The sequence below is a fragment of the Podarcis vaucheri genome (assembly GCF_965113315.1).
Source record: "Podarcis vaucheri genome assembly, chromosome: 4".
NCBI classification, from domain to species: Eukaryota; Metazoa; Chordata; class Lepidosauria; order Squamata; family Lacertidae; genus Podarcis; species Podarcis vaucheri.
Genome location: NC_138762.1, coordinates 109,252,143 through 109,265,624, shown reverse-complemented (window position 1 = coordinate 109,265,624; position 13,482 = coordinate 109,252,143). Strand labels below are relative to the sequence as shown.

General features: G+C 44.6%; 1 long non-coding RNA gene across 1 annotated transcript in view; it reads left to right on the top strand.

Moving 5' to 3' along the window:
• The first annotated feature begins 241 nt into the window (after positions 1-241).
• LOC309531754 overlaps positions 242-13,482 on the top strand; it is a 29,001-nt gene continuing 15,760 nt past the window's right edge. Inside the window, exon 1 of the long non-coding RNA XR_014219427.1 lies at positions 242-348. This is a non-coding gene — a long non-coding RNA (uncharacterized lncRNA). The remainder of the gene's footprint in view (positions 349-13,482) is intronic.

The following is a 13,482-nucleotide window of genomic DNA, read 5'->3' as shown; positions in this document are numbered from 1 at the left end:
CTGCTTATATAGAGCTCCACTAGAACGCAACAGTAACCATTTTCTGTAACTATCCAATCACTGAACATCACTTTCGATCCCTTATTTGAATATGTGGACCTGAACTATCTACAGTATCCCCCTGCTGGCCCAGGGTGAGAACTTCAGTACATAACATTGTGAATGTTACATTGCTCACATGTGGGGTCAGGATGAAGTCAATAATATTATAGTTTATTTTGTTTACACTTCCAGATTATATATAAGAGCAGCCTGCATATATCTGGATTATCGTTCTGATTCCATATCTACAAGCAAGTTTTAGCAGTTTTTCATACAGGTAGGCCCTAAGGCAAACCAAAGAACACAGTAAGACATTGTTTATTTCATTCTGAAAATTACTTGTATGATCTTTCGCTTTTCAACCTGCCTGCGATTTACAAAGGTTAAGGTGGCTAAATAGTAAGTGTGATGCCTCTTCCTTTCCTTTCCTTTCCTTTCCTTTCCTTTCCTTTCCTTTCCTTTCCTTTCCTTTCCTTTGTGAATGTTTTATTTAAAATTAAAACTCCTTACCTAGCTTTGTGTTAAGTTTTGAATTCATTTAATTTTACTTTTCTTCTTTCATTTGTTCATGTTGTTTTTAGTGTGACACACTTTCCATCTTGGGGCTGCAGGTATTTCTCAGTCCTGTTTTTATTCTTATTTACTTTCATTCCTATTTAGCCTCCTTGCTGCTAGTGACGGGGTGGGTTTGGGTTTTTTGGCCAATTACATCAAAATGCTACATCTGAAACAGTGCCATAGACATCCATATACAAATTATGCGATGCCACAGCCAATAAGATAAAATGATAGAGAAAGCTGATGAAAAAAGTATGGTTGAAGAAGAAGAATGAAGTGCATTGTATGAAACAGCAGCAGCAGTAGGGAAACCAAAGGGCCCTCAAGAGCAGGGGGGGACATAATCAAGGTGGGGGGTTTCTTTGTGTGTGGGGGGGATAATTGCCTTAACTTTAGATATGCTCATTTTCAAGCAAATATAGAAATCAGTGAGCATTTGGTGCAGCATACATTCTTACAATAGAGGCATTTTAGTTTTATATGATCATTTACAATGATAGTCTACAGTGAGTTTGCCATGGTGTTCATTATGTCTGATCATACTTGAGAATAATGCACCATGAAAGGCAGGCAGCCTCCTGCCCTTCAGAAGCAAATTGACTGTTCTTCTTCAGAATGTGCTTACCTGTCTGTTGACATCTTGACATTTCAGCTATACATATAGACTTGCTATCACCGGGTGCTCATCTTTAAGAACCTTTAGTACAAAACTTGGTTTGTGAGTAAATGAATGAATGAATGAATTTTTATTCACTTTAGATTTCTGGTGTGTGCTGCTCTGCATGTGAAGACTTTCCTTTCCATAAAGCAAGGCTAAATAAGGACTCTGCTACACAGCTGCAATTATAACGTTGTAAGTGCATTATAAAAAGGTGACACCAGATGGTGATGTAGAGCTCAATGGCAAATTACATGTGTAAGAAAAACATCTGCTCTATACAATGAAGACTGCAGTGCTTTTTTTCTGGGGGGACGCAGGGGTATGCACACCCCTAAACATTTTGTGAATCTACGTTTGGCCTCATTGAGGGGCAGTATTTCAATATGAGTAGGAAAATGAGAGTACCCCTAAGCATTTTTTTTTGGGGGGGGAGCGCTGGAAGACTATCAGTTTATAATCAAAATGTTGCCAGTGAGGGAGATAACAAAGATAAGAACAAGAAGACAGGGTAATAAGGAATAAATACAAATTCAATCGTGCTGAGCTGAAATGCCTCATTTTTGCCAACCAGTTTGTAGGCTGGTGAGCATATTCCTGACGGCTGCTGGATGCTTCTTTTTTATTTTTCTTCAATTTGGGGCGAGGACAGAAAACATTGTCTTCACTCTGATTTGTCTTCATAATGTTGTCATGACTAATGATGTCTGAACCTAAACCTTCAGGGCTTCACATTTGAGTATTCTAAGCGAAAGGGGGGGAAATGGTACCCAGATGCAGCCAGGAATAAGTGGCCTCGCACCATGAACGTGCAGGTCCCCAAAGTGAATGGATGGAGGGAACTGCTTTTGCAACTTCCATGCTCCCATGTCAGTATGCATGGTATTACAGCCTAGGTCAGAAAGGAATTACCTTTCCTTGTTCGCCCAAAGAGTTCTTGTATTGATCTGTTGTACTAAAAAAATAAACACATAACCTGAATACTTATTTGTGAGTAATCCTATCAAACCCAGCAGGACTGCATGGGTTTGGGAATTCTAAGTTGTGGTAGCTATGCTGGAAATTGAAGCAGGTCAGTCTTTGTTCCAGATTAGTTAATCCAGAACATTTTACCCCTGCTTTCATCAACCATCTGCTTTGGTTAGATAGATAATTCCTGAGGGAGTATAGTGCTCAACAGCAAAAAGATTCCCCAACCCTGTAATAAACAGAAGACGGTGAGGACAAGCAAAATACAAATGGCAACAGGGTCTCTGTGGCTTTTATAAGGACTATAACTGTTGTGTGTGGGGGGGTGATTAACAAATTAATCCTCCTGGCAAACTGGGAATACCCCCTCACAGACGCAGTTTAGGACATTCAACACCTTTCCTCAGCAGAGTTTGTTTTTCTTTGAGACAGATAAGTCGCTTGCATAAATGTAAACTAAGCTTTAATAATAAAGACAACTGTAACAAAACAACATGATGACAGAAACTAAATACAACATGAGGCAAGTCTGAGGCAAGAAACAAGAAGAGAAATTTGAGACTCTGCTATACAGCAGCAAATTGTTGTTGTTGTTTAGTCGTTTAGTCGTGTCCGACTCTTCGTGACCCCATGGACCAGAGCACGCCAGGCACTTCTGTCCTCCACTGCCTCCCGCAGTTTGATCAAACTCATGCTAGTAGCTTCAAGGACACCATCCAACCATCTCATTCTCTGTCGTCCCCTTCTCCTTGTGCCCTCCATCTTTCCCAACATCAGTGTCTTTTCCAGGGAGTCTTCTCTTCTCATGAGGTGGCCAAAGTATTGGAGCCTCAGCTTCACGATCTGTCCTTCCAGTGAGCGCTCAGGGCTGATTTCCTTCAGAATGGAAAGGTTTGATCTTCTTGCAGTCCATGGGACTCTCAAGAGTCTCCTCCAGCACCATAATTCAAAAGCATCAATTCTTCGGCGATCAGCCTTCTTTATGGTCCAGCTCTCACTTCCATACATCACTACTGGGAAAACCATGGCTTTTACTATACGGACCTTTGTTGGCAAGGTGATGTCTCTGCTTTTTAAGATGTTGTCTAGGTTTGCCATCGCCTTTCTCCCAAGGAGCAGGCGTCTTTTAATTTCGTGACTGCTGTCACCATCTGCACTGATCATGGAGCCCAAGAAAGTAAAATCTCTCACTGCCTCCATTTCTTCCCCTTCTATTTGCCAGGAGGTGATGGGCCCAGTGGCCATGATCTTCGTTTTTTTGATGTTGAGCTTCAGACCATATTTTGCGCTCTCCTCTTTCACCCTCATTAAAAGGTTCTTTAATTCCTCTTCACTTTCTGCCATCAAGGTTGTGTCATCTGCATATCTGAGGTTGTTGATATTTCTTCCGGCAATCTTAATTCCAGCTTGGGATTCATCCAGCCCAGCCTTTCGCATGATGAATTCTGCATATAAGTTAAATAAGCAGGGAGACAATATACAGCCTTGCCGTACTCCTTTCCCAATTTGGAACCAATCAGTTGTTCCATATCCAGTTCTAACTGTAGCTTCTTGTCCCACATAGAGATTTCGCAGGAGACAGATGAGGTGATCAGGCACTCCCATTTCTTTAAGAACTTGCCATAGTTTGCTGTGGTCAACACAGTCAAAGGCTTTTGCATAGTCAATGAAGCAGAAGTATTGTATTGTATAGTGCAATATACAAATGTGAAGTATTGTATAGTGCAATATACAAATGTGACAGTAGATGGTGACAGTGAGCTATGCCAAATTCAATGTAGTTTTTTAAAAAAAATTAAAAACATTCCACCTTGGTCCCTCTTGACGGAAACTTAAAGTAGGGAGGGGCTGATTCCAGAGCAGGACACACAAGCCCCACCCACCAGGTCCCAAGCATTCTACTGATCAAATTAGGCCCCAGTGTAGACCACCTGCTTTGCAGGTACGTGGTCCTGAGTGCAGCCCTGTCATCTACAATTACATTACATCAAATATCTGGGCTTCAAGAGCCACTTCTGGGCTTGAAGGACTAATGCACTTAGTAAATGTTCATCATATTGCTACCAGTTTGTGGGTGCCAGACCTCTAAATCCCTGGATCCAGCAAGTGTTAGAATTTAATAAAGGCTTGGGGTTCTAAACTGTGTGCCAGACACTTCTGACCCCGACACCCAACGTGTTGCAAGCTAATCAAGCCTGCCTGGCTTCCTGAGTGATGTACTTAGGGTACTTAAGTGTGCAAAGGGTCAAAGGGCTCCTGCTAGATGGCAAATGGATGGAGCCCCCTTCTCTCAACAGATAAAGCCAGAGTATTAGGACACAGTTTGCTGTGATGTGACCTAGAGAAAAAAGCTAGAGGCTGGAAAAGCAGAGGGAGAGAGGGCCATGGCTGATTTCTGCTTGAAGCAGAAACAAGACACTTTTGAGGTGTTGACGCTGTGAACTCCTCCACTGCAGGCTCAGGTTGCATATATGTGTAAATAAACCATATATCTTAAAGACACCACAGACTCTGCTGTGCTTCAATTCCCAAAGGAAACACCAACCCTGGGTAAGTGCCCAGAACCCCTGGAATCTCACACTGCTCAGAGATGGGGGTGTCATGAAACAATATGGTGATATAGAAACAGCATCAGCTGCTCCCAGTTCTAAGAAAAGGGATGTAAATTTGAATACCCGTCACTAGCAACAAGAAGCTGCTTCTGATTATACAAAACAAAATTTTCCTTCTCACGGGATCACAAATAATCAGGACTCATTTTTACTGTTGGCCTCAATTTTATTTTGCAATTTCATTTCTAGGCCCTTTTAGATATGAGAAATGCAAAACAGCTTTTGCAAAAGCACCTTGCACGAACTTCTAAGTATCCCTAGGTAGTTTGTCCTCCTCCGCACTCCTTATCTCTACCAGTGGCAGCCAGGCCAGATCCCAGCTGTGGAGCTCTTGGCTGTAGGCCAAGGCTCTTTCAATCAGCACTAGCGTATCTGATGTTTTTGCATGTACTTTACCAAGTTTGTGCATGAAATACTAATGATAGGTGTCAGCTACTCTTATGGTTCCTTCTACCTGTGTTCAGACTTGCATATATATTGGCCCAATACATTGGTTCTTTGTTTTTTATTAAAATGAGAGAAAGCAGGAGGGAGACAATATATATATATTAGGGTAAAAAAATAAATAAAAGTACAAACATTTTTCTTTCCCCTTTTACCTGTTTTTGTGATTGTTTTCATAATAGCCGACAGGAAAAAATTGTGATTCAGAAATGAAGAATAGATGGTTCATATAGTAAGGTTACCAGATTTTTTTCAATGAATCCAGGGACACTTTAAATACATACATACACACACATTCGGAAGTTGACGCTGCAGCGATGGGGGTGCTGCAGAGGGGTGGCTGCCACCTTGACCTCAACCGCCACATCTCCCCTTCCTCCAAGGCTTCTATCTTCTTTCTCCGTGAGCCTGGGCAGCCCCTCAGTTGTTGGTTCTTTGGTGCTGGTGGTGGGGAAGCAGTGCATGGTGGGTCAGGCATGGAAGGCGGAGAAGGAGGGTCGAGAGTGGCAGTGGCGGTGAGGCTTGGGCAGCGGGATGCCTCCCTTCCCACCGGAGCAGCCCCAATCGCACTCCCCCTTGCGTGCAAGCAGGAGGGGGCAGGGATCCCTCGGCTGGGAAGGGAGGCTTCCCATTGCCTACCTGAGAGATCCCTGCCCCCTCCTGCTTGCACGCAAGGGGGAATTGGGAGGCTGCTCCGATAGGCAGCATGAAGCCTCCCTTCACAGCTTAGTTGCTGGGGTCAGGGAAGGTGAAGGCAGCCCAGAAGCTGCATCTTAGAGTCCCTGCACCACCATCATATGGGGACTTCTGAGCAGCTCCTGAAGCCAGCCAGAGCCAACTGCTCCGGGCTGCTGAGACTGCCACTGCTGTGTTTCCCGGGGGCATCAGATGAAATCTGGGGACATTCTATGGATGGAATTTGTCCGGGGACTTATTCGCAAATCCAGGGATTGTCCCTGGGAAATGGGGATGTCTGGTAACGCTAAGTTAGATTGCAATATAAAAAATGAAACTTGCACTCAGAAGAAATTGTAGGTGGCATGCTGCCACAACAGGTACCTCTTTCACCTGATATTCTGGACATAACCTCAGTACATGTACCTTCCTTGTGATGTTAGAAAAGCTATGCATAGATTTTACAGTTAGCAGCACATTATGATTAACAAGTAGAAATAGTATTAAGCATTTTGAAAACAAAAACTGAAAATACATTTTCTCTGCTTTTGCTTACTGAATTTCTAAAATGTTTTTTGGTAGATCATGTATATTTGCTGCTTCCCAGAACAAAATCCAAACAAGGGTATATATTTTATTTGCTGGCTAAAAATTATACCTCATAGAAGTATTCTCCCTCCCCACTCCAAAGTCTTTTATTTCAGTACCTTTAAATAACATTTTATTGTCCTGGTTTCATTCAGCCTCTGTAAGAATGGCTAACCAAAATGGCATTTTAAATCACTGAGAAACGTTGAAGATATGATATGCAAGGTCACAGCCGGCTTCTTTTTCTCTAAGTTATCTTCTCATCCTGTCTCTAATTCTTTGCTGATGTATGAACTTGGATTGGGATGCACCTTAAACCCTCCGTGGGGAAAAAGCTTAATATGGAATTGATTCAAAAAAGCTTGTTTGGGCAGAAGACCTAAATTGGGTTTCTAATAAAGCAGGAAGGCTTGGCAGTGTAGCAGCAAGATAAAATGATAGCGGAATGATAGAATGCGTCCAGGAAGACGTTGGCAAAAATGGCAACAAGAACTTTAATAATAACAATTCCTTATGGCATACCTTAGTAGGTTAAGTGCCCAGCAAGTAAGTCAAGTGCCCAGCAAAGTTGAATTTATCTGCTTTTTTGATATCTACTAAGGCATGGCAATGCCCAAAACTTTAATTTTCACTTAGCTACAAGTTACATGATCACAGACCAAAACAAAAACAAAAACGTACAAACTGTGTTATTTTAAATACATCTGCTGCATTTCCCCACTCTCATTTTATTCCTAACAGTCTTTGTGTTAAAAGCAAATTAGATGCTTTCACAATAATTAGCTCTCTGCTTCACCCAAGATCTCTCCTGGGAACGGCAATAAATGTCTGAAAGGGGGATGAAGAAGAAATCTGAGTTAGGGGAGTGCTTTTTTCAGCCTTATCAACTCATACTCACTTAATTATATTGTTTTATATGCTCTGCAGGAGAGGCCTCCTGCCAAAACCGTCTTATCAGAGGTCTGTTCTGCACAGTGAAGGAACAGGGTCTTTAGTGTTGTGGCACCTTCACTTGGAATGCCCTTCAGACATTGTCTCTGTTGTCTTGTTGGCGCCTGCTGAAGATCTTCCTCTGTCAACAAACCTTTTAAAACAGCGATCTTTCCTCGTCTGCATCTGTATTGTGATTGGTTTTAGATGTTTTGACTGTTTTTGCACTTGTGTGTTTGCTGCCTTGGGCTCTTTTGGGAGGCAGGGTAGGAAATAAATTGAATGAATGAATGAATGAACAAATGAATGAACAAATGACTATTGATAAACATGAAGGTGGGTATTACTGATGGAAAGAAGGAAGGCACATCTGGAAAAAAGCTTGAATTGAGTTGACTTATTCCTTAAAAAAAAGCAAGTATGTCACTTCCGGGGCTCCTGGGCCTGGCTTTGCTCTCAAAAAAAGAGGTAGTAGTTGCTGGCAGGGTTGTCCTTTACATTCTTTGACTAGCAGGCCAATGGCAGCGTTTTCTAGAGAAAACTGATATTTACACAATTGCATGCATGGGTTGCTTTGCGATTGGACTGCTGTCATGTCCTGTATGTAAGACTGACCTTTAAGAGTGTTCAGAAACTGCAATTACTGCAAAATATGGCAACAAAGAGAGAGGTTAGTCATATGTTGGATCAGTTGTGCTGACTTCCAGTAGGTTTCCCAGCGCAATTCATTTTCGCCTAAAATGCCTGAGACCAGACTATCCAAAGGACTGCCTCCAGCCATGTGAACCTGCTGAGATAATTGGGAGGCACTCCACTGTGGATCCCTTTGCCTTGTGAAATGGGGTTGTACAGTTGGGCCTTTTCTCAGTGGCAGCCGTCAGATGGTGGAAGAGAGAGCTAGCCAGTAGTAAAGGCCAGGAGGTTCAACTTGCTCCATCACTTAGCACGCTCAGGTGGAAAATGAAAACGGTTTTGTTCGAGTGGTTTTTTTGTTTTTGTTTTTTGTGTGGTATTCAGTGCTGTGCAGGGTTGAGTTTTAATTATTATTGCTGTTTAACTTGTATGCTATATAGTGAATTAAGTTTTTGTGATTGTGTGCAATTGTAAGCCACTCTGGGAATCCCTGGTATCAAAGATGTATATTGAGCTGCTTTTGTAATTTATTCACTGTGCTGGGAATTTTAACCTGACTTATTTTGGCTGCTAAAACAATTGAGGAAAGGACAGACCCTCCAAGCGCCCCTATTTTCCAGGAATGTCCCTGATTTAGAAAAGCCATCCCAGTTTCTGATTTGATCCCAGAATGTCCCACTTTTCCTCAGGATGTGCCTAGTTTCATTGCAGAAATGTTGGAGGATATGGAGTTATCTGACCCCCCCCCAAGCTGCCTGAAGGCCATCCTGTATAGGAAAGGTTTTTTAATGTTTAATGTTTTATTATGTTTTTATATATGTTGGAAGCTTCCCAGAGTGGCTGGGGCAATGCAGTAAGATGTGTGGGGTATAAATAGTAAAATTGTTGTTATGGAATGGGACGTCCCTACTTTCATCGGAGAAATGTTGGAGTCTATGAGAGGAAAACAGGAGTGTTCTATTGAATGGACCAATTAAGGTTAGGGTTCACAATCGGATCCCAGAAGGCAGACTTATCTTAGAAAAGTAACATATACCTGGAAACTATTCCATAAAGAGACAGTCCCTTTGTCCTCCCTTGGCTGGAAGCCAAGAGAGCATCTTTGGCTAAGCAGATGTTGCTTCTTAGACGAAAATAGTCATAGAGAGAGAGATGGCTGCCCTGCCCTGCCCTCTGCTTTTGTCATTACCTGCACAGGTGAGGCCACGCCCACTCTAGTCACATGCAGAGGAAGTCTGTCCCAGCCCAGAAGGAAACAGGAAGTTGACCTGCTGGCTGGACAAACATTCCTCCCCATGTCTAAACATGTACACTCTAGGAATGTTGTACTTGACTGCTCTTGTGTTTCACATCCCACAGGCAGCAGTGGCTGACCAGAGGACTCCCAAGGAGGGGGGAGAGGAGAGGAGGCTGAAGGAACGCTCCACAGGGTGGGTGTTCGAAAAAGGTGAGGGGCTGCCAGCTCTGCAGGCAAGGGGGGACCTAACTGGGCTCCTGAGCCCCACAGGGGAGCCACAGAAAGGATGTAGTTGGTCAAGGGAGCCATGGACTCAAAAAGGTTGAAAACCTCTGGTAGGCTTTACAAGCTCAGTAATGCTGACCTGGAAAGAATTGAAGCTATGAACATGTGATCCTTGCACCTCTTTGGGTACATAAATATGGAAGGAATCCTGCATAAATTCATATCTTCCAGCGCATACATGATGCCACATTCATATATTCATGAAATCTGGTCCCATTCCTCACTCCCAAATCACCTTTGAAACATGTTATTATATAGTAAAATAGCTGAATTAAGTTCTTGCACCCTAAGTGATTATGCCTACGCTTGCCTTTTTAGGGAGCAATCATATGCACAAGAAGCTGGCATAAAGCAAAGTGGCATAAATTAAGGCTGCATAAGGTTACATCAGGGACGCGGGTGGCGCTGTGGGTAAAAGCCTCAGCGCCTAGGGCTTGCCGATCGAAAGGTCGGCGGTTCGAATCCCCGCGGCGGGGTGCGCTCCCGTTGTTCGGTCCCAGCGCCTGCCAACCTAGCAGTTCGAAAGCACCCCCGGGTGCAAGTAGATAAATAGGTACCGCTTACCAGCGGGAAGGTAAACGGCGTTCCGTGTGCTGCGCTGGCTCGCCAGATGCAGCTTTGTCACGCTGGCCACGTGACCCGGAAGTGTCTCCGGACAGCGCTGGCCCCCGGCCTATAGATGTGAGATGGGCGCACAAACCCCAGAGTCTGTCAAGACTGGCCCGCTCGGGCAGGGGTACCTTTACCTTTACCTTTAAGGTTACATCAGATCTAAACCCTGTTCAGCTGCGACTACTCTGCATAAGCCTGGCAGAAGGAAAATGAACCTTTAAAATAGTGTTCTATGGCAGGCTGCCAGGTCATGTGACAAAGCTGAATTGGCTTAGGATCCAGCCTGAGTGCCTCCGTTCTGGTCCTGCCCCCACTATGGCTCCTGGAGCATCCCTTCCTGGGGACTTGCGCTGGCCTTGGCTCAGACGGCTTCAGCTCAGCAGCTGAGTCCCAGCAGAGCCAGGATGAGCAAGTTATACTGGCATATTGTCGGCTTACCTCCAGGTCCCTAACCTCCAGGGTTAGGGAGTTAATGGTGGCTACGCTGGGTATCAGACTGCTGAGCTGGAGATCTGCTGCATCCTAAGCTACTTATCCTGGTAGATCTTGCCATAGGATTGCCCCTTTAGTATGTTAACCCAAACAGCCAACATGGCTCTTCTGCAAACACGCAAGCAAAACCACACACCCCCTGCTTGAGAACAGACGGAATGGACAAACCTCACACTCACTTGGTCTTCTGGCAGCAAATGTTCCCTTTATCAGAGGGTACCAGCCCCATAGGCGCCGACTCCATGGGGCTTGAGGGGGCTTGAGCCCCCTCAAAAAATTTTTTGGGGGGGCTCAGCCCCCCCAATAATCTCGGGCGCCCCTCCAGCAGAGCGCCGCCGCCGTCCCCCGCCTCCTCCCCACCTGCTCCCTCGCCAGCCAGCCAGCCAGCCGCGCGCCCTAGTTGGAGAGCCCCGGCCGTCCCCCGCGAGATTAGGGAATCCCCGGGGGCGGGGGCTCCTGCCTCTAGCCCCAGGTTTCCCGCCTATCAGCTGTTCCGGAGCTGATAAATAGGCAGCAGCACGCTCTCCCCTATTCGCTCACGAGGGGGCGGCGCCACTTTATTTGCATATTCATGAGCTTATTTGCATTTCACGAGCTTTCCCGGGCCCCCCCAATATTTTTTATAAGTCCGCGTCCCTGACCAGCCCCCCAAAATATGGAGGCAGTGCTGTCCATTTCCTGCATTTTATTTATGCATTTATTTAATGAATCTATGCTCTGCCCTTTGACGTGGGTGGAGCTGTGGGTAAAACCTCAGTGCCTAGGACTTGCCAATCGTATGGTCGGTGGTTCGAATCCCCGTGGCGGGGTGAGCTCCCGTCGTTCGGTTCCAGCTCCTGCTCACCTAGCAGTTCAAAAGCACCCCCAGGTGCAAGTAGATAAATAGGGACCGCTTTATAGCAGGAAAGGTAACGGCGTTTCCGTGTGCTGCGCTGGTGCAGGCTCGCCAGAGCAGCTTCGTCACACTGGCCACATGACCCGGAAGTGTCTCCGGACAGCGCTGGCTCCCGGCCTCTTAAGCGAGATGAGCACGCAACCCCAGAGTCGGTCACGACTGGCCCGTACAGGCAGGGGTACCTTTACCTTTACCTTTATGCTCCGCCTTTAGCCAAAGAGTCTCTCAGTGTGGCTTACAAAAATCAGCTTTAAGTTGTTTATTGTGAAGCCCTCCTCTAAGTTGTGCCTGGCAGCCTGAGTGGCATAAGCAGCTGCTTGTTTTGTAAGTGCTGATGAAATGAAGGACAACTTTAAACATGAAGATAAACCCAAGAGGGAGCTGAATGCAATATTAAGGCTACATTTTTCTGCTTTTAGTGCTAAAAGATTTGCTACAACTGCTTCCAGCTGATATTTGTTTATCCCTAAAGGCAGAAGCATCTAACCTGGGCATCTTCATGGATTTCATATTATATTTTGAAATGTGAATGTGATGTCTAAAAAACCTGCCTGGATGGCTTAGAAATTGGTAGCAAATGCCATCCTTGCTTACTTGAGGGCAAATCGGCATTAATCTGTGAATTTGTCCACACGAATTGTGTTCGCTGCAATCATCATGATGATCTTGAGCACTGTTCTTTACTACAGTATGAACTGGAGATGGATTGAATTGCATTTCAAAGAATGTTGAGCTACTGTAGGTTATGCATATAAGCAGTGAAGTCCATTGTTCAAACACTACCAACAGGGGGGAAGTTCTAAACTCACTCAAAGTTGATAATTCCCACTGAAGTCACAGGGACTGGTTTCTGAAAAATGAACTCCCAGTGACTTTTCATATGGTCTTAGGCAAGCCAGTATTTTGTTTTAGCATCCCCACCCACCAGCACTCACAACATAAAAATGATTACTAGGCTGTCGTAAACATTACTGAGACATGCACAAAACACTTGAAATAACTTTATAAAACTGCTAAGCATTCTTCTTATTCCCCAGATTCTTAAGTTCACGAGTATTTTGTTGCTATACTTGCCAGAAATAACAATAACATCAAGAATAAAAAAGCAATTCTAACAGGGAAAGATTCAGGCTGGTTCTAGGACTCGGCTGTTGTTGTTTAGTCGTTTAGTCGTGTCCGACTCTTCGTGACCCCATGGACCAGAGCACGCCAGGCACTTCTGTCCTCCACTGCCTCCCGCAGTTTGATCAAACTCATGCTAGTAGATTCAAGAACACCATCCAACCATCTCATTCTCTGTCGTCCCCTTCTCCTTGTGCCCTCCATCTTTCCCAACATCAGGGTCTTTTCCAGGGAGTCCTCTCTTCTCATGAGGTGGCCAAAGTATTGGAGCCTCAGCTTCACGATCTGTCCTTCCAGTGAGCACTCAGGGCTGATTTCCTTCAGAATGGAGAGGTTTGATCTTCTTGCAGTCCATGGGACTCTCAAGAGTCTCCTCCAGCACCATAATTCAAAAGCATCAATTCTTCGGCGATCAGCCTTCTTTATGGTCCAGCTCTCACTTCCATACATCACTACTGGGAAAACCATGGCTTTTACTATACGGACCTTTGTTGGCAAGGTGATGTCTCTGCTTTTTAAGATGTTGTCTAGGTTTGCCATCGCCTTTCTCCCAAGGACTCGGCTAGACTGGTAAAGAAAAAGCATTTTATATGTGTTGTATGTAGACATATCAAAGAAGCGTTTCAGTTTAAAGCACTGTAAATTTAAACAGGGAAAGCAGGTAGAGAAAAACGGGACTCCACATCGCCATCTAGTGGCACAATGTTATATCGCACATACAACACATATA